The sequence below is a fragment of the Protopterus annectens genome, chromosome 2.part1 (genome assembly GCF_019279795.1).
Source record: "Protopterus annectens isolate FY-2018-M chromosome 2.part1, PAN1.0, whole genome shotgun sequence".
Lineage (NCBI taxonomy): Eukaryota > Metazoa > Chordata > Ceratodontiformes > Protopteridae > Protopterus > Protopterus annectens.
This window is the reverse complement of record NC_056729.1, coordinates 1,793,622,451-1,793,646,676: the sequence shown is the minus strand read 5'-3', so window position 1 is coordinate 1,793,646,676 and position 24,226 is coordinate 1,793,622,451.

Here is a 24,226-nt window from a genome sequence, read left to right as displayed (position 1 = left end):
TCCACATACTTCATCTGGTAAACATACTTTGCTTGACTAGATCTGTATCAGCAGTCATAAGCATGGTTGACAGCTATATCTAGAAAACCATCTATTTTCTGTCACCACTGCAATGTTTCCATGCATTTCTCTTATCTTATTTTATCTGATAAGTCCTGGTACCATTTTAAGATGTTGGGTTTTCAAAGAATTCTGTCTGTCCTGTCTATTGATTAAACCCGTAGCCACAGCCTTGTCCTCTGTAACCTTTCGGTCAGATTGTGAAACAGCCTTGCAGTTCTTTTTCAGCATACTGGCAAAAAAACTTCATGAACTCAACCACCAAAATCATCCTGGCTACTACCTACCTGCTCCCCCCTCTTCTCTACGGTGCTCCTATTCTGACAAACATTCAAACTGGACTCCTACTATAATAAAGTAGCTAAATTCACTAAATCCACAAGCACCAGAGGAGAAAGGCAACACAGACCTTGCTGGAAAAAGATTTAATGTCACTATACCGACTGGAACACAAAAAATAGATCCAAAACAGTTCAAAGCAAAGTAGCTAAATTCACTTTAAATGCAGCCCATTACACACACAACTGCACAGCTCTCAATACCCTCAGCTGGCTCAAACGTCTTCACCTCTTAGACCATCTACAATTCAATATGGCACACAGTTACATATCAAGCCGATAACTGTCCAGCACTCAGCTCACTCCTCCAAATCTTCAAACCCACAAGAACACTCCATTCTGAACATAAGTAAGTAGCAACCCTACACAGACCAAACAAAAAAGCTGGACAGTGTCTGTACTCCTACACTGTAGCAAAGTTCTGGAATGCCTTACCAGCCAGCGTCAGAGCAATTATAAACCACAAGAATTTCAAACTCACCCTAAAAAAAATACATCTGTCCCTGTTACAAAACAATCTAGCAATCCCTATCCTGTCCATTTGACCTAGCTTCCCCCTTTCCTACCCCCATCCCTACCTTCAACTCCATTAATTCTACTATGCTTCCTTCTTCCTCCCAAGTACCTTCTTTTTCTTTTCTCCTACTTTACCATACCAACTTTTCTTCCACTCTTCCTTCTAAAGAAGACACAGTTGCCTGATTTATTGAGTCCTGACCACAAATACTAAGCTCTCTCATTTCTCTCTTCAAATTATTTGCATCTTACTAATGTACATCAGCTAACCCTCACTTTCTCTTAATCTCTTTTTCCAAAGGTTTACCTGCAGTCTATCTAAAAACCTATGCAGACGTCATTTCAAACTATACAAGCTTTCATTATAATGTATACAATCAGCCTGTGAAAAAGGATTGTAATTAGATAAACTAATTATATTAACCTATATCTCTGTATCTCTAGATTGCAATTACTGCTGTGTTTATCAACTGCTTATATGCCAGTAGAGCTACATTGTTACTTTGTAAGCTACACTCCCAAATGGAAATATAACGATCACCGTACTTTATTTTATCAAATGTTTTTACTTTCTGAAGCTTTTCCCCCAGGACCTCTACTGAAAATAAGCTCCTAACCCAGTCAGGCATTCACAGTCAACAACTGTCAAATAAATAAACGCTGCTTCCGCTGCAGGATAAACACTGTCCTTATAAGACCAAACAAATCTTAGATCCTGGTGATCTACTCATTAAACGCATGTGAATCCTGGTGATCTACTCATTAAATGCATGCATTTGTCAATTGCAGACATGCCTGGAAAATGTACAAGTGCATCACGGAACCAAGTGGTTTCCAAGACTATTGGGAGGGTGGCCTAATGGTTAAGGTGTTTGCCTTGCAAGCACAAGGTGCAGGGTTTGAGTCTCAACAAGGGATAATTGGCTAGGCTTAAAATGGCTCGCAAGGGCAAGCTAGCTTAGTACCAATCTATGAACCTATTATATTACTAGAAACCAATGGCAGAAAAGGTTTTTCCCATATAGAACGATTTGCACGTTATAAATATAGGTACAAAAGGTAAAGCTATAACTAGGAAATGTATCTTTCTTTTGTGATACTGATTTCTCTTTTATTCTCATATACTTGTAAAGATTATTCACTGTTCATCCAATAACAAAGACTGAGTATAGGTTTCATAGTTTTGCAACTTGTAATACCACTAATACGATTTACATTGCTGTCTATATGAAGTGTGAATCATTCTGTGAGGGAAAGACTAATAGAAAATTAAAAGGAAGGATTTGTTGACATCTATCTGATATAAAAAGAGAAGTGAAAACTAATGCATTAGTGTAACATAGATCAGAGAATGGTCGAATGCATTATTTTAGGTTTGCGGTATTGTAAGTAATAGAAGGGAGTGTTGGGATGGGGACTTAAAAAAGTAAGACAGAAGTTTGTGAGGATAAATGAATGAACATGTTGATATCAAGCACCTGGTTTAAATGACATACATAGCTTAAAGCCAATTTTAAAGATGCGTTTGTTAAAGTGATTGTTATTAGGTTTTATAGATATTGTTTTAGTGTTTATCTTTAAGATATTATTCATTATGTAAATTAGTTGGGTGAAGTCACTGCACAAATTTATTTAAATGAACTGGCACCTCACCTAAGTGTCATGTTTTATCATAGCTTCACCTCAGGCTTCGTGCCCACTGATTGGCACACAGCTGCAGTTATCCCACTCCACAAGGCGGATCCAGTTTGGATCCCAGGAACTACTGTCCCATCAGTCTGACAAGCCTGATCTGCAAGGGCATGGAACGCATTATCATGGAACTTATAAACAAAGACATTGGCAACCTTCAAACACTGGACCCCACCCAGTTTGGGTTCGTGAAGGGCCGATCTTGACTCCTGAACCTGATTGACTTCTTCGAATCAGTCTCTAAAGCTGTGGATGAGGGTAAGGTGGTCCACACAGCCTATCTGGACCTCGCCAAGGCCTTTGACATCATCCCCCACTCTGGAATCATAGATAAACTTACTAAGCTGGGCATAAATCCCTACATCACTCGATGGGTTGCCAACTGGCTTACTGACAGAACCCAGACTGTAAAAGTAGCTGACTCCAAATCCAGCTCCAGACAAGTGATAAGTGGAGTACCTCAGGGGTCAGTCCTGGGATCGTTCTTGTTTGGTATCTACTTCTCTGAAGTACAGGCCAACACTAAGGGGACTCTAACTAACAAAGTTTGCAGATGACTGCAAACTGGGAGCCATTATTGAATCCCCAAATGATGTGGATATTCTACAAAAGGGCCTTACAGAAACAGATGCTTGATGCCAGAGCCATGGGCTCAAGCTCAATGCCAAGAAATGTATAGTTATCCACTTTGGGAAAAACCATGTACCCATGACTTACCATATAGGTGGCAGTACACTAAACACTGAAAGTGTGATGAGAGACTTAGGGACACAGGTGGACAGTGGTCTCTCCTTCGATAACCACATCACCACAACAGTCAGGAAATCCTTCTATGTGGCACACCTCATCACTAAGGGCTTTTCATCCAGAAAAAAGGACGTCATTATCCCACTGTACTCATCCCTCATTAGACCCATTATAGAGTACAACACCCCATTTGGTATGTACCTCACAAGACAGCTGCAAAACTGGAAAGGCTGCAGAAATACCTCACTAAAAGAATCACAGGCCCATATTATAAATTCATAGGTTCATAGGTTGGTACTAGGCTAGCTGCCCTAGAGCCTATACAAGCCTAGCCATAACAATTCCCTGGCTATTTCTTACCACACTATTTACTTCCCTGGACCCCTGTCTAGCAGGGTGACTGACGTGATCCCCAGGGTGAATTTCCTTTCTCCTATCCAATGGTCAAGGTTCCTTTTGAAGAGGGCCAAAGAGGCACTCTGCTTGACATGTATGGGCAATCTATTCCAGAGTCTGGGGAGTCTCTGGGTCAGGAACCTATCCCTCCAGCATGTTTTGTTTATTGTGATGACAAGGTTTAGATCCCTGGAGCGTGTGGCTCTGAGGGATTGGGATTTCTTTAAGTGTAGCATGTCCAACAGCTCTGGGTTTGACATGGCCTTGTATGTTAAGCAGAGATCGCCTCTGAGTAGACGATATGCGACAGAGTATAGCTGGAGTTTTTTAAGGCGGTCAGCATAGGACATCTGCTTTAGGCCTGTGATTCTTTTAATGAGGTATTTCTGCGGCCTTTCCAGTTGTTGCAGATGTCTTGAGAGGTACATACCAAATGGGGTGTTGTACTCTATAATGGGTCTAATGAGGGATGAGTACAGTGGGATAATGACGTCCTTTTTTCTGGATGAAAAGCCCTTAGTGATGAGGTGTGCCACATAGAAGGATTTCCTGACTTCACAATGGAACCTTATCAGAAATGTGAACATCTGCCAGTTTTCAAACAAAACACTTCACTCCGCTATGGTTTCTCTTTATTTTCTTTCCTCCTTTCTTTCTTTTTTTCCTGTAACCAGCATTCTGGACAAATCCAGAATGTGTGTGCCTCTCACATCTATAGTTTTCTCCCTAAAAGTGATCAATTGGTAGATACAGATTTATTACTTTTACATCTGTTTTATTAGACATTTTTCCAAGTCATATTCACCTTAGTAAAAATATTATCCTGTTCAGTCTTACTTTTGTTACCTTTCACTTGCATATAGATTTATTTATTTATTTTAATTTATTGTCTGAGTGACTGACTATGCAGCTTTCTGGTTACATTATAACAAAACCTGCTTCTGACTACAGAAGACATGCCAACCCTCTACAGCAGTGGTGCACAACCTTTTTGTGGGGAGGGCCACTACACGAATTCTTAATGCATCTGCGGGCGACCTCAAAACATAATAAGTCATTACAAGTTAACAATAGGTACAGGCAGGGGTACCATATTTCTGACAGGCCAGGTAGGGACAAAAAAAACGTCTTTCACACTAAGTGAAGACCAAAAAAAAAGGTCTTTAATGCAGAACATCGCAGTTCCACATTAAACACATGTAGCTCTGTGTTTGGCGATTTTTGATGGACTCGTATGCTTGTATATGAGCCAATCAAAAACTCGCACAGTCGACCCTCTTCTGTTCAATGCAGAACATCAGACAATTCCACATTAAACAGAAGTAGCTCCGTTTTGTGATTTTTTTGATTGGTACATATACCGAGATACGGGCCAATCAAAAAAAAAACAAAGAGTATGCTCTTTTGCCAGGATTTTAACTGGCAGTGTGGGACTCGAGATTGGGCTGCTGATCCTGGGCTAGTCCCGCTCAAATAGGCATGTCTGGCAACCCTGGATACAGGTGACTTACATTTTTACTTAAGGCAGCAGTCATGAAATTGTCTGTTTTCTACATCAACTTTGCATTTAACTTTATTCTGGCTTGCAGCCATGACTTATTACAAAGTCTTGCAGAAAGTTACTACTGTTTACAGACTATAAGTTATAAACAAGAAAGAATAGTTACTTCCACAGCTAAAATTAGAGGTGTGCGCAACTACAGTCAATTAGGTAACTAAGCACGTGTGAAAAGTTTGCATGACTGGAGTAAGGCATAGTATATTTTTACTTTTCTAAAAATGTTTTGATTACTCTCTGGGGGCAGGATGGTGTTGCGCTGAGGGCGGGATTTGGCCCCCGGGCCGGACATTGTGCACCAGTGCTCTACAGAACAGTTTTTCCCCTCTAATGCATCATCATAAGGTGGGACCAGATGACATGGAATCAGGAAGTAATTGGACAGGTGTTCAGCATACAGTAAACAGAAACAACAGTTTATTAAACTTAATAAATCTAAGTCAACTGAAGTTACTAAAGTAAAAACTGCACATTTTAGAATAAGGAAGCCCACTTTACAAAATGAGGACATAATTATAACAAAAAGCAATGGTAAAAATATTTGCAGTTGATCTTTTAGGAAAGCTCACATCACTCCCATAGCCCTTATAGCATTCACCAACCACAGTTCAGTGAAGGATGCTAAGCTCAAAGATCAGTGTTGCAAACCTAACTAAGGCATTTGACTCTATAAAAACTCAGCTCTTTTCATAGAACTTTCAGTATATGATTAAATGTTCTTCATATTATATATGTTTAGTAATTATCTGCACAAATCTTCCTTCCTATAGCATTACCAGTGAGTAATAAGTATTTTCCCTCACCTAATATGAAAAGGAAAGGACTAGTTTTGGGGCCAATTTTTCTTTAAATGCTCCCTTAATACATTTAAAAAACAGATCTCTCAGGTAAATCATTCAGGTAAATAAATTACTTTAGTGTGTAAGGTTGTCTTTCACGCACTTGTGTAATGGCCACTTGTCACTCCGGTGCTTGCAGCTGAATGTTCATCTTTTTATTTAAGTGGTAGAAACTGAAATACATAGACTCTAGCTGTTCATACTTTCCCTGATCTGGTCTGACCTCAGAGGCGTTATACTTAAAGGGTGAAGATAGAAGGCCTTGGGTTAATGCAGTGTGCTGCAGGTATGAAAGCCTTGGGTTCAAAACATGGCAGAGGTGTTTATTTAGTCCTTAGGAAATTTAGCCAGAATAATACTTTCTTATATGGTACTAGTTGCCACCCAAGCCATTTAATGAGGATAAATAGATTATGCAGTTCTGATGATGTATGTGAAAATTAATTATTAATGACAGAAAATATGTTTATAGAAAGGGGGTATGATAGGAAAGTGGTGGAAGAATCGAAGAAGAAAGAAATAGAATATAGAATATAGATATGGAATAACAGTAAGAGATGATAATGTTTTGGGGAATGTGATAAGGGAGAATGAAATAGGAAAGAAATATGTAAATAATGAAAAGATAAATGAAGAAGGAAGTAGAGAAGTATATTTTGTTACCACGTTTAATATATTGACAGAAAGTATAGTTAAGGAAGTTAAAAAATAATGGAAAATGGTAACAAATGTTAAAGATCTGAGATATTTGGTAAAGAGACAGATTAAGGTTTCTTATAAAAGAAGTAGAAATCTGGGGGTTCCTATCAGTTTGTCAAAACTTTAGCAGTTGGAACAACATATGTTCAAACTGTGAAGTTCAAAAACTGATTATCGTGAAGCCGCAGAACACCAAATTCTTTCCCAGGGAAAGAATTCTGTGGGCCGTTTTTGTGGCTTCGCGATTTTTAGCACTGTAGTGGAAAGTTACGGGTCAGGTTCAGGTAGGTGTGCGATTGTGTGGACGTTAGGGTTAGGGTGTGGGTTAGGTGAGTTAGGGTTAGGGCGCGGGTGAGGTGGGTGTGCAATAGTGACAGACCTTAGGGTTAGGGCGGGATAGGTGAGTTAGGGTTAGGGCGCGGGGTCAGGTGAGTGTGAGATAGTGACTAACCTTAGGGTTAGGGTTTGGGTTAAGGTAAGTGGATAGATAGTAGTGTATGTACAGTTTAGTGTAGGGTTAGATGTAGGATTTTAAGTGTATGTGTATGGATTGCTGGTTTTTTTTGGTGTGCTTGTGTGTGTGTTTCTTGGAACAGCAAATTTTTTCCCTGGGAAAAAAATCGCTGTTCTAAGCCTCCAATGCTTTTGCACTTCGAGGTTAGAAGTTCGAACATATGGTGTTCGAACTTCTGCCATTTTGACGAAGTGATATAGACCCGAAATCTGGCAGATATGGTGGTACATAATCGTTTTGTACCACCAGAGGTCACTATAGATTTTAACCCTATGCAAAATAGAATGGGAACCATAGCTTGTAAAAAGTGCTTAGTTTGTAAATATATAGTAAACACTTTTTCAAAAATCAATTATATAAGTTTTACATCTAGGGGCTTGTATACGTGCAACAAAGAGGTAGTAGTTTATGCCCTAAGATGTAGTTGTAACCTTTACTATATAGGAGAAACAGGTAAAGCATTTAAGATCCATTTACAAGAACATATACGGGACATTAAAAATCAAAAAATGGATAGTCCCTTAGGACAACACTTTATGACTGCATACAATACTGAACCAGATTGTTTAGAAGGGTGTATTTTTGAAAAAATAAAGGTGTCATTGGGAGAAGGCTTACATATAAAGATAAGTTAATGAAGAAGTAAACTATTCTTATTTTAAATATAACACTCTGGAACCCTATGGGTTAAATAAGGAGTGTAATTGGAAATATGTAATTTAATTAATTGTATGATGAGTTAATTATTTGATTTTATTGAATATATAAGGTGTGATGCATTGAATGAATTTTGTTCTCATTGAAGGCCTGGTGCCGAAGAGCTAAGTTCTTATTAAATCTTGGTGAAACTGCTTTGGGGTCCGTGACTTTATACATTGTGGTCTTTTTTTGCTTTTACTGCTTTGCTGCTGTGTTTTTTGGGGGGTTTATTTAGACCTTGCTGGACAGGGGAAACAGGTGTTGACTGAGAGAAGATGGGCAAAATTCTTGGCTGAGCTTACAAGGGCCTCCGGGCCAATCGCCTAGTATCATCCTATGAACCTATGACAACCTCACTTTGTAATCTTCCCAGCAGTTTCAGCCTGCAGGTAAATTGAAGAAAAAACAAAAGCATGCAGTTTGGGACTCAAATGTGCCTTTGCATGATTAAAGATGATGGGGAATTCCTATTCCAGAAGAAAAACTGCTCTGAATCTGTTAAAATTGTAAATGCCTTGGTTTGAGTTAGGCTCTCCTTTAAATTTTTAGCACATCAGTAAGACAGTTAACAGAACTATTTAAAGTCTTGTAACATGACACAACATTAACAATTTGCTAACAAATAAAGCAAGACTAAATCTAGCTAAAGTCCTTATCAAAATATTTAAAAATGCCCATCAGGATATCATCTGTACTCCTGCAGAGGTCATCTTTTGAATGCTAGTAACTTTAATCAAAATGTGTTGGTTTTGGTTTATTCCATTGTTCCAAGATCAAACCATCATTGCATTCTTCTTCTTACATTCTTAACTATGGGTTACACTTTATCTTGGTACTGTAGGCAATGGACACAAATGAAATAATTCAGTTTTTACTAACTTTTATTTTGAAATTGGTAAAAATCTGACTTTAGGATAAAAAACTCATACCGTCAAGAGACTTCAGTATAATTTATTTCATTAGTATATTAACTGTACTAATAAAAAAATCCTATAGCTTCTCACTAAAAGTAATAAAAAATGCCACTCAAAAGTAAAACATCATGCTTTTCATTAACATTGCTTGTCATCTCCCCCATACAGTAGTAGTCCATGGTTAATGCTCTGTTGTATTTATCTGATCAATCCAAGGCATCTGCTGATCTCTGCAAACCTTAAGTAGAAATTTTCACTGTATGTTGCACTTTTGAGCTGCATTTTTACCATGTCACTGCATATTTGAACTGTTTTTTTTCTGAAATTGCTGGACTTTGTTTGCTGCAGCATAGACTAGATTCAGATCTGCTGAATCTAGTTTGGTTTGTATAACTTGAGGAATAAACCAGGCCATCTTTTGTTGGAGAGGGTTCCCCTGCACCCTAGTGACAGGAGTGTGCAGTTAGAACTCATCTGAATGAAGGTTGCTGGAACAGGGCTCAGTTTTGAGCTTTTTTATTGGTCAATTTGTTTAAAATCAGTTTACTACATAAGCACCTTGTTTGCGTGGGTTTGCACTTGTTTGCCTATCACACACTGCTGAGCAGTGGTGGATACCATTGGTGATTATAGATGCAAACACCTCTGCCTGTGAATTTTCTCTTAGTACTCTGCTAGTGCTCCATGGGTGAGTTCTCGAGATTGTTCCTCACTGATAAGTGATAGACTCAGCAAAGCTCCCGAGGTAGCAACACAGATCCTACACACTAGCCTTTCATATCTGTTGTCCACTTCTCCTGTCCTCTACTTTACCTGGTCCTTCCTCTACTCTCCCTGTTTACTGACCGCATTAACTTAACTAGCATTATGGATGGACAATTTCCCACAATTTCTCCAGCCAGCCTGGTTGACATGGGCATCCTGAGGCAATGTAGCAATTGCCTGATGTACAGTGACAACCCACTTCTTCTAGTCCACACAAATTCATTATGTGAGAGATCCATCTATATCAAGAAGCTAGAATCCAGGCTCTCCTCCTCACCAGTCAGTTCATCTGGGTCTGTATCAGAACATAGAAGTTTTAAAACTTCGAATGTTCTAATATTGACCCGTTTTAATCGAATGCTAAAAATAGAGAAGCTGCAGAACACTGAATTATTTCCTAGGGAAAGAATTTGGTTGGCTGGTTCTGTGGCTTCGCTATTTTCAGCGCTGTGGTGGAGATTTATGGGTTGGGTTCAGGTAAGTGTGCAATTGTGTGGTTGTTAGGATTAGGGCACGGGTTAGGTGAGTTAGGGTTAGGGCTCGGGTTAGATGAATTAGGTTTAGGGGCGGGTTAAGTGAGTTAGGGTTAGGGTGTGGTAGGTGAGTATGCGATAGTGATGGACCTTAGGGTTAGGGTTTGGGTTAAGGTAAGTGGATAGATAGTAGTGTATGTATAGTTTAGTGTAGGGCTAGTTGTAGGATTATAAGTGTATGTGTGTATATTGATGTTTTTTAGGTGTGCTTGTGTTGTGTGTATGTGTTTCGGAATAGCAAATTTTTTCCCCAAGGAAAAAATTTGCTGTTCTGAATGTTCGATATTATGTAGTTTAGATAGTTTAGGTTCGATGAAATGGCATTTGCTATTTTCATCTTTCGATAATGTAATATAAATGCATTCATCTGATACTAAGCAGTTTGTCAGCATGCACTCCTCACCTCCTGCACCTACCAAACCAACAACATATAAACCTGCACATGTGAGATCCTTACCAGAAGCTTACCTAAACATCAGAGACCTCCCAAACACAAACATAAGCATGATTTACATAATACATCCTCTCAGAGCATAGTACATATAACATATCACACACCAGTGCATCACCAGTCAAGCCCGTAAGGCATAAGACAAAAACAAACAACTTAGTCATAGGCGACTCAATTGTGAGAAACACAAAGGTCCCTCTCACCAGACTGGATAAGAAAAAAGTCATAGTCAGTTGTCTATCAGGTGCCAGGATCTGCCATGTCATACATGCACTAAAGCCTCTCAACAACAGGCACTGTTATGACTCTGTCATAGTCCATGTTGGTGTGAACGACTTGAGGTATACCTCACTGGACTATATGAAGAGAGACATGACTGAGCTCTCTGATTATGTGTCTCAGGCAGGTATGTCCCTAGCCTTAAGCACCATTTTACCTTCGCCTAGGATGATACCTCAATACAAACAAAAATTGGTTAACTTCAACAATTGCCTTAGTTTATGGTGGCATTCCGGGGGGGGGGGGGTTCTGTCAGCCTGGGATGACATGGTCGACTGACCTCATTGCTTTGCCAGAGATGGTCTTCATCTGTCACCCCTGGAATTTCAGTTACTGGCTAAGGCTCTAGCCACCTCCCATAGGGCCTTTTTAGGCAATGTCACAAGAACAAAATTCCCGATGTAAAAATACCCTCTAAATATAACCTCAAAGTTATGCTACTAAACGCCAGGAGTCTAAACCAGAAACTGCACTCACTGGAAGCAGTCCTCACCTTGGAAGATGCTGACATTTGTGCAATCACTGAGACTTGGTTTAAGGCTGAAGACAGCACCCCAGCTATACCAGTTACATTTCCTTCCACACATTCAGAGCACAGACTGAAGCTGTGAGAACTAAAGGAGGTGGTGTATCAATATTCATTAAAGAAAAGGAGAGAAGACCCTGGAGAGGTGGAGATATGCTCTAGAGAGAAGAGGAATGAAAGTCAGCAGGACTAAGACAGAATATATGTGTGTGAATGAGAGGGAGGATAGAGGAATGGTGAGGATGCAGAGAGTAGAGTTGGCGAAGGTAGATCAGTTTAAATACTTGAGATCAACAGTTCAGAGTAATGGTGAGTGTGGAAGAGAGGTGAAGAAGAGAGTAAAGGCAGGGTGGAGTGGGTGGAGAAGAGTGTCAGGGGTGATTTGTGGCAGACGAGTACCAGTAAGAGTGAAAGGGAAGGTCTACAAGATGATAGTAAGACCAGCTATGTTATATGGGTTGGAGACAGGGTTGGTGGCATTGACAAAAAGGCAGGAATCAGAGCTGGATGTGGCAGAGTCAAAGATGTTATAATTTGCACTGGGTGTGACGACGGTACACAGGATTAGGAATAAGTATATTAGAGAGTCAGCCCAGGTTGGATGGTTTGGAGACAAAGCCAGAAAGGCGAGATTGCGTTGGTTTGAACATGTGCTGATGAGGGATGCTGGGTATATTGGGAAAAGGATGCTAAGGATGATGCTGCCAGGTAAGAGGAAAAGAGGAAGGCCTAAAGATAAGGTTTATGAATGTGGTGAGAGAGGACATGCAGGTGGTTGGTGTGACAGATCAAGATGCAGAGGACAGGAAGAAATAGAAACAAATGATCCGTTGTGGCGACCCCTAATGGGAACAGCTGAAAGAAAAGAAGAAGACACCTCTGCATTGGTTAAACAGCACAATTCCCTTGAATTGCTTCAGATGCAATTGGCTGTATGTAAACCCCTCTTTGGGTCTTTGCCCAGTGACGGCTCATGCCATTGGACTGCAGCCCTCCCAGCAAAAAGATGGAAATCTGAACATTTTACATTGAATAAAAAAATAAAAAAAGTATTTCAATATTTTGTTTGTTGTAATGTTGTGCTAATATGTGCTCCTAAGCGAGTCCGACCAACTTGCAAGGTCCCGGAACTCGAACTGCGCATGCTCATCGAGTTCCAGGTTTTTTTTTTAGTTTTTTTTCTTTAATTAGTGAATGTCTGGAAATCTAAATTAGTGTAAAAGCAGTCCAGATTAAAGAGAAGGCATTAGTGTGATTCCCAGAAGTCTATGCGGTTTAACCGCACAGTAAAGTAGAACTGGGTCCGGACTGCCACATCCGAATGCTCGTACATTACGTGGACGGCTGGATTGCTATTGATTGGTTCTCACTCTCTTCTCAAAAAAGAGAGTGAGAAACAATCAGAAGTAGTAGCCTGTATGTAGAACACTAAGCACAGTACTTGTCTTTGATTACTTGTGTGTTACGGAGGGTACACTACCGTTGGTGAAAGTAAAATTAAACAACTTTGTTTTTTTCAGTTTGCTTGCCTTTTCACCTTGCTGGCTTGCTTACGAGCAGCTGCAGTCACCAAGTCAGAGAGGAAATGAAAGAGTTCCTTTCATCGTGAAGGAGAAGATGGACAGTCACCTTTTTAACAAGTGAACTGAAGATAAACTGAGGTAGGTGCTGGACTCGGCTCTTTACAGAATCAGACGTCAATATAATTTTTTTTTTATTTACACTACAGTAGTACTCACGAATGCAGCAGTGAAAATCTGCACTAAATAAAGAGATGTGTCAGTCAGTGCTGTGTCAGTCTAATATTGTATTGCCATTGTCATCACATTCCTTCATCTAGCTGGAAATTATGTCATTAGGGTATTTTTTCATACATTTAATCTAACTAAATAGTAGCAGTCTGATGTAGCTGCTATAAGAAGGCTTAAGCAGTTCTGTGAGCCAAGAAAGACTTGTAATACATTTATCATTTTTTTTTGTTAAAAATTAAGGGTCACTAAACTCTGTTGATGCCATGTGACTGAACTGAGTTACACAGCCAAAGATTACGTTTTGAGATAGTCATGACTCATTGCAGAGAGAACATAGAATTACCTGTACTATCAAAAACGACAAAGTGAAATGCAAACTATTGTCAGAATCTGAATTAATTTTGCACAAAGCTATGACTGTGTGTATAACAGCACAACTAACTAGCAGATAAATAAAAGAGCTAGATGACAATCTTTATGTGTAGAGAATTAAAATGAAGCCACTAACACCAGACAGGATAATTCTGTCAAAGCACAATACAATGTGAACATGTTTTAAACCATATAGCAACAAAGTTCAGTGTTAAAAAAGTGAAGTGTTCAACTGCAATTTTGGTCAAGTCTTAATTATCGGAGTGATAAGATGCCATGGTCAGTGCTTAACAGGTGGTGCAGGAAGTGTGGATTTCTAACCATTTTCCCCAGGTTTGAAAATTTAGAGAAAAAAGAGGAGGACTGAAAATATTTTGCTATATGATTAATGGAAATAAACTGCTGTTCTATTACAGACCTAAATAACTGTGACTGAAGCAATTGTTTTCAGTCTATTAAATTTCCTCATGAATGCTGGTAATATAGGTGAAGTACATCTGTTTTGTGACTGGGCACAGGAACTCATTAATGTTTTCTATATAAAAAACAAAAACACTAGACTTATAAGTTGCTCATAAATGAGAAAAGTCTCTATTTAAGCTACATACTAAATCAGAATGCAATATGTTGTTGTTGTTGTGTCTTTCGGCTTTTCCCGGTTAGGGGTCGCCACAGCTGAACTCCGGTCCGCTAATGATTGGCAGTAGATTTTTACGTGCCGAGTTGCCAGCTCTGACGCACAGCCTTCAACGAAGGTATGCCCATTCACACATCTCCACACAGAAGACGCTCTAGCTGAGAATCGAACAGGACAACGTTGTACTGAGACAACAATGCTACCGCAGCACCACCACCGCAGTATAAATCAGAATGCAATATCATTACTAAAAATACATTCAGAGGACTGGTTTGAAGAGCTATTTGTCAAACAGAAACCACCGAGTCACAAAAACTGTCTTGTATGCATACAAATATACAAATAAAGATTGCAATTTACTGTTTCGAGTTGTATGAATACAACAACTAAAAATCTCAAACAGACTACCTTGTGAAGAATTGGGCGTGATTAAGTGAATCTGCAGTGTGCAGGTGAAGGTGTAGAACATTAAAACATGCCATGTAGTCAACATGATTCATGGACTCACAAATTACTTGATTTGCATGAGAGTAAAGTAAATGACTCTGAGCTGTGTTGGGAGCATGATTCACTTGTTTGAGAAGCAGATTATTTACAAGACCAAATAGCATTAGTTCACAGATTTGTGAGGCTAAACATTGGCATATTTGTGGAGTAGAATATGTTACACCAAACAAGCAAGAAAAGTGTAATATGCAATGATTATGCAAAGCAAAGTACATGCAAAAATATGAACTTTAAAATTCTCATTTGTTATTTTTGGATAATATTCTCACTTATTTACGGCCTCACAGCAAGAGGTTCTCCCGTTCGATTCTCGGCTGAAGTGCGGGGAGTGCCTTCTGTGTGGAGTCTGCATGTCCTCCCCGTGGTTGGATGGGCATTCGAAAGTCATGCGTAAATGGGCGTGCCTTTGTTGAAGGTTGGTCATCGAGCTGGCACCTCGGCATTCGTGAAAATCTACTGTCAATCATTAGCGGACTGGAGTTCCGCTGTGGCGACCCCTAACCGGGAAAAGCCAAAAGACAAACATTCTCACTTATTTACTGGACTTGACAATTTATTACAATAATTTACCTATAATACTAAACAAGATTTGGAGTTAAAAATGATAAAATATGCTATTGTTAGGATGATAAGATGAAAAGAAAAAAGTTACATTACTCATTCAATGTACTACACTTTCCACATGTAAAATCAGGACATGACTGTTCATATCCAACAAAATGCTTGTTCCAAACCCACTACACAATAAAATATGTGGAATAATTAACAGGGCATCATCAACTGTAAAGAAAAGGAAATGTGACATAGTGTTTTGCCCCAGAATGTTATGTAAAGGTGAGTTTATTGTTAATAACTGTCAAAACTGCAATATGTTGTAAAAGAATAACAGAGTAAACATTATGACAATATTTTATTTATCTGTTTTATTTTAGCCCATTTACTGGGGTAGTACACTGATTTCAACAGAACATTTGCAGGCACAGCCCTGGTGAAGAAATTCACAAAATATAAACCAGAATTAATTTACAAACATGTAATCAGTGACAGAACGTACAGAGTCTAGCAGGCAATTGAAACAATGAGCAAATATTATTAACAGAGTAGAAAAATAAATGTATTTATTTTAGTTGTAAATATGCAAGGTAAGTAGCAGGTGAGAATAAAGGATTGAAGTAGGGGTGAAGTTGGCCGGGGGAGAGTCAGGTGACGTCCAATGCCATCAGAACTGTTTATACTCTATCTACATAGCTTAACAGAATCTCGGTCTTCTTTTTCGTGATTTGACTCTGCTAAGCTAATAAGTTACTTCATTCATCAGCTGCCTGAAATGTAAACAGGGCTTCGGTTTTTTTCTTCAGGCAAAGTGGTATTGTCACTCAGATTTCCCCAACAGCAGAGAGCTTTTCACTTCAAATGCACAAAACAGGAACTGAAAGAAAAATAACATTTGTCCAAAATCAATGTTTTATGACAGGACAAATCCATGCATCATCCCTACCTGCAAATATACCTCACTACACCCTTTGTGCCTTGTAAGTTATTGTTGTAACCATCTCAGATGTCAATCAACATTTAACATCACTCAGAAAAAAAGTTGCCTTTTTCTTTTTTCAGTGAATTTATTAATGAATGTATACATTTGTTAACATATTTTGATAGGCTACCTGAGCGGGTCAAAAACACCACATCATTCACTAACACAGCATATGTAAAAAATGCATGCATGTATGTATGTAGGTGTGTATATATATATATATATATATATATATATATATATATATATATATATATATATATATATATATATATACACACATTTATGGATTCACTACATAAGACCGAAAACCCATAATACCGACGCCCATAATCCTGAGAACAGCTCCCTTGCACCCCCCACGGTCACACTACACAGACAAACACACAAAAACACCACCACACACCTACATTCCCCTTGCACACACACACACACACACACACACACACACACACACACACACACACACACACACACACACATCACAGTCACAACACGCACTTGCACACACAAAAGCCCCTAACCAACACACTCAGACATAGATACTTATCTGACCTTCCACCATCCATTCACAAACCACAACACCAGAAACACTACTTCAACATCTCCAATCCTCGGGATTTTGAAATTCACGCTTCTGGTCTTCCGGTCTTCTCATCTTTCGGGTATCTGGTCTCGGGATTATGGGCACCGATATTATATATATATATATATATATATATATATATATATATATATATATATATATATATATATATGTGTGTGTGTGTGTATATATATATATATATATATATATATATATATATATATGTGTGTGTGTGTGTGTGTGTGCATGTATATCTATTTATATAGTCTGTGGGTGTGTGACTGAAGCAGCTATGGAATTTGAAACCATCAGTCATCATCATTAGCATGGGTATTATTTTCTTCCTAAAGGAATTTGTTTCTCCACTCAGAAATGCATTCTGCCTTGCACTATGCATGCATAACTGTAACTGTAGAAACAGGAGTCTTGCAGAGGCTGTGTTGCTATTTTTCTATTTATGATACTATACCTGCAACCAAAAGTGAAACTGAATGTGTTTGTAGCCATGACAACAAAAGTGAAAAATATTGAATATTTGTGTATGTCCTCTAGCCCCTGGGGGGATGATGTAGGTTGTTAATAATGTGTATATATATATTGTCAACTTTCAGGAGCCAGTTTGCCAAGTTTTGTTTTTCCCTCTTTCTTTCTCTCTCTCTCTCTCTCTCTCTCACTCTCTCCCAGCCGCAGGGAAAATAAGTTCAAATGTGAATATTAGAATCATTTTTTTTACACATTTTCATATTTGGTGCCATTAAATTTAACCTTAATTGATGCATCCATAACAACTAGTGGTATATTTTGTGTGAGTGTGTGTAGATAGGTAGACAAAAACAGCATGTATAGACAGTAAAGCAATGAAACTTACTGTTTCTATGCCAAACTGCAAAAAGCTATATAATTAATTTCTTTTTTACTTCATACCCAAATCCTATCTGATTTGCTTTCCTCTTTGTATGCCCCAGCTGCACAGAATCTGCACTGTTTTCTTGCAAAGTACCTTTGTAATACAGTAGCTAGAGCTTTGCCAGCTATAGGACTCCCTCCATGAATCAGGACATCCACTCAGCCTACTTGGATCTCCTTGATTCAATCATATACAACCAAACAATCTGGTCTGGGGTGACTTTAATTACCCATCCATTGACTGGGCAAATTAAATGTGTTCTAACTCCCTTTCCCAAAGGTTCCTGGATTTCGTTAACTCCAATGCCCTCAACCAGCTGGTTTGACACACCCACAAGGGACTCAAACATCCTGGATCTGATGCTTACCAACATGGGGAACCGCTGCACCGCACCCAATGTATGACCATCTCTGGTGAGATCTGACCTCAAGTTAGTCTCACTAGACGTAGCTATAACAAAAGACCCCCCCCCCCCACTTAGCAACAACTTGACTAAAAAACGTCTCCAAGGTCAATTATAACCTCTTACGTGACAGAATAAATAGCATCATAGTCCCTCCCCCCACTGATGGAACAGACACCTATGCCAAATTATACACCAGTGCTTTATATGACCATCTGTACAACTGTATTGACTCTGCCATACCCAATAGAACCAAAACAAGATTTTCAAGGAAAAACAAACCTGCCTGGTGGACAACTGCCACTAATAGGCTATACAATAGCAGAAAAAAAATTTCTGTCTAAGAGTAGGAAGGAACGGTCTCAAAACTGGAAACACTCCCTCCTCAACTTAAACAAGCAAATAAGACTCCTAGTGAAGTCCTCCAAAGCTAACTATGAATGTAAATTAGCTTTCCTAACTAAGGATAACCTCAAGGCATTCTTTAGATACATCCATAACGTCAAAGATAAGGCCCAGATTTTCCTTGAACTCATAGTTAATGGTCCCACATATGCAGAACCTGCGGATATAGCAAACCTGCTGGTTGACAGGTTCAGTGAAACCTTCACTCCCCTGTCCATGCAACATATACCTCAAAGCATCCCTAACACCTGTCCCCCACCTAGTATCTCCGAAGAGCAGGTCTTAAACGCCCTCTCCAAGGCCAAAAACACAGCATCTATGGGATCAGACAATATCCTGGGTTGTGTTCTACATGGGTTAAAATAGGAATTAGCATGACCATTGGGCACGCTTTTCAATCACATCCTAAGTACTGGCTTCACCCCGGCTGAATGGAAAACAGCTGCCGTCATCTGTTTGCACAAAGTGGGTGCAACCACGGACCCCCAAGAACTATAGACCCATTAGCCTGACCAGCCTCATCTGCAAGGTCATGGAGCAAATCATCATAGACCTTATTAACAGAGATATAGGAAATCGCCAAATACCCGACCCCACCTAGTCTGGCTTTGTCAAAGGGAGATCATGCCTGCTAAACTTGGTGGACTTCTTCGACACAGTCACCAAATTTCTAGATGAGAGCAAATCTGTTCATATGGCCTACCTAGACTTAGCCAAGGCCTTTGACACAATCCTTCACTCAGGCATCAGTGATAAACTCACCCAGCTGGGTATCAACCCATATATTGTCAGGTGAGTTGCAAAGTGGATCACTGATGGAACTCATACAGTCAAAATAGGGGACTCTACCTCCTCCAGCAGACCCGTACCTAGTGGTGTTCCACAGGGATTGGTTCTGGGACCCGTAATGTTCAGAATCTACTTCTCCAAAGTACAGGCTAAAACTAAAGGTCTTTGGCTGACAAAGTTTGCTGATGACTGTAAATTGGGAGTGATCAGTGAAACCCCTAATGATGTACACATCCTGCAAGAAGCTCTTACGCAGACTAATGACTGATGCCAAACTCATGGTCTTAAACCAGTGATGGTGAACCTTTTGTGTTCAACATGTCAAAAATTCAGAAAATGCCTAACTTAACTCTGCTGGTGTGTAAATCTCAACAAAATCAGGGACAAATCTATAAATAAGAGACGTGGACAGTTTTAGACTGCTGGTACTATTAATCTGAGACACTGAAAGAAAAAAATGAACTTGAATTAACATACATTTACTGAAGTAAAATAAGTCTATGAATCTAATTATTGTCATTATTAAGTATAAAAAGTTGCCAATTTTAGGAGGGATTCAGTGGGAGAGTTCAGAGGAATGTAAAACAGCATACACTTAGAAATGCAGATTACATGCCCTTTGAAACAGTGTAACCATGAAGAGAAAACAATGGCAGTACTGCCCTTTGCAGTCTCTATCGCGACAGTCCACCGAAGTATCTTTGAGGTTAATAACTTCCTTACCTCTGCAGCAGTGTTTTTGAAATGGCTCCTGGCACAAAATAATTCAGTGTACTTCACACAAACAATGAATGCAAAAGCAGTGTCTTTGGTAACTCTAGTGTTGGTAATTGCTGGTGTGTCACCCAAAATGTTGTGGTGTGTCACCTTTGACATCCGTGTCATAGGTTCACCATCACTGTCTTAAACTTAATACATCAAAATGCATTATCATCCCCTTTAGCAAGGGTAATATTCCTGCAAACTACCACAGCAATAGTAGTACCCTAAGTACACAGTCAGTGGCGAGAAATCTGGGCACACAGGCCAACAGCAACCTTAACTTTGATCACCATGTCTCCACGGTGGTAAGAAGGGCATTTTATATTGCTCCTCTCATAAGTAAGGACATTGCCTTCAGAAAAAAAGAGGTTATAACCCGCCTGTACTCTTCCCTCATCAGACCAATAATAGAGTACAATGCTCCCTTCAGTATGTTCCTTTCCAAACACCTGCAGCAATTGCAGACACTACAAAGGTTCCTTACAAAGAAAATTCAGGGTCATCAAAATCTGTCTTATGTGGACAGACTGAAATCATTGTCACTTTACTCTGTGTCATACAGACTGCTCAGAGGTAACCTGTGCCTTGCATATGGAGTAATCTCTGACCCAGATTTAATGGGAATGCTGCACATTCACAACTCAAATGGCACATGGGTTACTTGTTCAAAGGACCTTAACCTGGTAAGTGACATCAACAGAACTTGCTGGACAGACAGATTTGTCTCAAAGAGGTTGTCCCACCTTTGGCAAACATTTCCTATTCATGTTAAACAAAGCCCCTTATTGGCCCTATTTAAGTGTAATTTGGATGATTGGATGCATAACCTGAAATTCACTCCAGGGTTGCCACCTGTGGAACTGGGGCAATAGATGCTGATTTTAGTGTCTGCTTAAGACACCCTTGGGAACAGAGGTTGAACTTGGCTAGGTTTGTTAAAGCCCTGGGGCCATTAGCCTAGGAAACTCCTGTGATCCTATGAGCCTATGTAATCCTCATTCTGTTACTATTAGAAGTAAGCACTTGAAAATGGTTGCTCAGAACAAACAATCTCAGTGCTTATCCAACTGATCACTAGTCACTGGACAAGAGATGCCAGTGAAAGCAAATGTTCCAATCTACAGTGTCAGCATTCTCTTGTAGGTATATTTTGAAATAATAATGGCACTAAACCAGATATGCCAGTGGGCTGTGAAAACTACCAACAACATCACTATTCCATTTATTTATTATGGTGTTCAAAGTGGAAACTACATATTAGAGCAGCAAATTATATACATTATGTAGTCATTTTTTCTTTCTCTCTAAGGAGGACAAGCATTCGACTGGGAGCTCAAATGTCAGGGGTCAGTACCAGGGAGACAAAACTATGTGAAAGCAAAATGACATTAATTGATTACTGTTAGATGATCATCAGTGTGAACTGCAAAGTTAGAAATGCATGTGTATGAGAGTAACACGCTGATATATATTATTGTGAACATCATCTCTTTTAATTTTATCATGATCAGCATTTTGAGAGATAAGCATGCTGGAAGGTGGTCATGACTACTGTTAAACAATCATTAATACTGCTTGACAGGAATGGCAGTATAGAAGAACTGCAAATTGAAATACATTAGTCTAGTCACATTATATCTTCCACTTTGATCAGACAAATAGTCAAAACATGGTGATTCTTTGCATGGTGGGTGAGGAGGCAGACTACATGAAAGCAAAGGGACATTCCATGATCACTATTAAACAACCAATAAAATGTCTAGCTAGGAGGGATCAGAACATTTTTATGTGAGCACTATGTTGAAATATATTACTGTGGCTATCCCTTTTCCTCTCATTACCAGCATAAGACCTGTACACAGATAGTAGCCATCTTTGGGGGCAGGTTGTGTGTAAAACAAAATGACGATTACATCTTTAGCAAGTGTTTTTTTTAGTAGTAATGAGGGGGTTGAGTTCCATTGGAATATGTGGGTTTGTATAGTTGTATGCTGGAGAAATTTATACTGAAATTGCATGCTAACATGTTTTCAATACCACTTGGTCTGAGTAGGTAGTGCTATTTTAATAAGTTCAGAGCAATGGTGTATGTTATTTCATAACTTTCTTATGTAAGTAAGGAATAATTTGTAATTATCCTTAGCTTCTGATGCCAGTCTGACTTCATGGGATGCCTTTGTTTTTCCTGATGGTATTTTTCAGTACCTTCAATAACATCTTGATGTTGATCACTGTTTGTAGGTCTTTAGCCTTGCTGTGTATTCTAAGAAACGTTTCCCTTTTATTGAATTGCTTATTTATGCATGTGGCCCACTAGGCTGGTTTGTACTTAAACTTCCCATTTTGTTTACTTCTGATAAGGACTGTCAAGTTAATATGTTTATCTAAGTGACTGTATAAAATATTTGCATAACTACTTGCTGTGTCAACATATTGGATGTTACAGTTACATTTGAATTTTGTAACTTTGACATAGAACTGTAGGAGGCTGGAACATTTGAAAATTTTAAATAATTTGATATTTGCATCTGATGATTTGAGGATTTTGTAGGAAAAGTTTGGTTTGTTATCAGACTTAAATGGGAAAGGAAGGTAGGTAGTTTGTTTTTGGACTTAACTGGGAGAAAGAATATACTATTGGAACAGAGTATATAGATGCTATATTTGTAAGAACTAGGTCAATAATAATTTATCCTTGACTTTTGTGATGGTTTTACTTTGATCATCAGGTTAATCAGAGCTTTGCCAATATGAAAACAGTCAGCAAAAGCTGGTCATTCACTACACTGTTTCAGTGACATAAAAAAAATCTGAAGAAAAAGGAATTCAACCAAAAGAAGTAGAAAAACCTCTGGTAGGGAAGAACCCTGCAGCTGTACAGCAAAAAGCAGTTCAGGTTACAGCATAAGTCCAAACATGACTTCCAGTAATTCAGATGAAAGATAATTCAAATCCGTTCAAAGGTGTTACAAATAAATGCGACATTCGAGGGATACATACAGTCAAATAACAAAAGACTGGAAAGAATGTAATAAGCTTTAAATGGCTATGCAGATAAGCTTATAAACCTATAGAAATCAGAGACTGAAATTTAGCAAAGACAGGCTGAATATGAGGTTTCTCAAGAGGAATTGTGTTAAAAAATAGTAGCTCTAGGAGACAGAGCATGCAGAAAAAATATCTTTTCTGCTGTACCATAAAAACTGGAAGGAAGAGGTTATATTACTTTCACAAAAGTCCAGATAAGCAACTCAACTAGTATTCCATATTAGGATTTGTTAACTGAAAGGGCATATCTTGTTTATGATCCAAATCTGACTATGAAAAAAGACAAGACCTAAATTAGTAAAGATGTAGTCATATCAGTAGAAAGACCTGCTGCTGACAAAATTCACTGTTGGGAACTCCTGGGTTCTGGCTACTGTGATTCTCAAACAATCTCGAAATGTATCGCTGATTGATGAGTATATTTCTTGGCATTTTAAACTTTCAGAGTTCTGCATTGTCTTACTTTTGCCTGACTGAATTGTTTTATATATTTTCTGGCATTGTTTTATGTTCTCATCTGTCCTGAAACTGCTTACCCCCTATTTCTGAGGTGGAGTCTATAAAACTAATCTAACAGCTTCTGTGTTATCTGGTTGCTTCAAGGTGGCTTTGTAGTTGCCCGCCCCTACTCTAAATTTGATCTGGGACAACCCTCCCAGTCTGGTGTTCACTCTAAATACAGAGAGAACATTTGAGAAGGCCAACTCACTTAGGGTCTTAACCTCTGCTCGTCCTTCCTCTTTCCTTGCACTTTACTAAAAAAAATTGCACTTTATTTTGCTTTTGCCTCTTCTTAAAAGTACTCAATTGTATTTATTCTGCTGCATTTATTACTGCTTGGTACTAGCCCGATTAAATGGTAACTGTTATTCTAAGCCTTTTGGTTTAAGCACTTGGGCTTCAGCCCAGTTGTTGTACATTGAGAAGGTCTGTGGTCTGCACTGTTGTGGCAGGACAGGTAGCTTACATCCTTCTAAATTGGAAATTGCTGATTAAAGG